A 1050-nucleotide genomic window follows, 5' to 3' on the forward strand; every position below is an offset into this window, starting at 1 on the left:
TTTTTTTTTTTTTTAACAAAAGTACACCATGAGAATCTCTGTCAGAAATACGTTATATGCCACTGTAATAGTGAAATTATTGTTTTAACCTGCTTGTGCCTTCCTGCTCCCTCAGAAAGGAACCAAGAGACACCGTATGTGCACACACATAGCCAGTACATGCCCCAGATGCAGCAGTATCGCTAGCACGCTAGAGGGAGCCATTACATAATTGCAATGACCCTTCCCACCCCACACGCAATTAGCAGAACTTGGATAGAAAACCTCTGGAAGTCCTGAGACATGCTGAAGGTTTGGCATAGGCTACGGAATAAGGAGAGGAAAGCACAGGACTCAAGCTACAGTGAAACGAGGTCTCCTGATATAGCTGAGGGGCGTTCTCAGGTGTTTGTTCCATTTTTTAAATTGCTGTTGCTCCTGTAGGGGACTTCTCCAAGTAAGTGACTTAGCCGAATACGCCGATTTGCATCAGCCAATGCAAAGCCCTCATTCAGAAAGCAAAGCCCATTTTGTAAACGTATCCTTTATTTCGTCTGTCTGTCACTCTCACACAGAAAGCTGGCACGTCTGAGAGTAGTGATTTTACGCTGCCACTAATGTATGTACAGTTTATTTATATACCGCATTTTAACACAGCATTAGTTTTGCAATGGTTACTAGCAGACTCGTTCTGCATTGCAAACTATCCGTTTTAAAGCTACAGAGGGGTCTTCAGGACGGGAAGATGGGTCTAGAAAGAACACTTATTTGAATTTATACATTCGTAAGACTTTCTCCAAGTCAAATAGTATTTATGGACACAGTAACTCAGAAAGGGCTGAAGGTTATCCTATTGAGCAAGGCGAAAGAGCAGCTTCCTTAAGGGAATCTTTTAAGAGCCACTCCTAAAATAATTGTCAGGAGCGTCTTATAATTGCTCCGGCGTGGATTTTCCTTCTTTTTGTTTTACCTTTTTTTTTTTTTTCCCCTTAAATGATTCATGCTACTTACACGCTCATCACTCACAGCTTACAAATGGCAGCTTCGTTCCGGGACGCGCGGGTCGAGACC

Source organism: Athene cunicularia (assembly GCF_003259725.1).
Source record: "Athene cunicularia isolate RWA chromosome 1 unlocalized genomic scaffold, athCun1 chr1_part1, whole genome shotgun sequence".
In the NCBI taxonomy this organism is placed as follows: domain Eukaryota; kingdom Metazoa; phylum Chordata; class Aves; order Strigiformes; family Strigidae; genus Athene; species Athene cunicularia.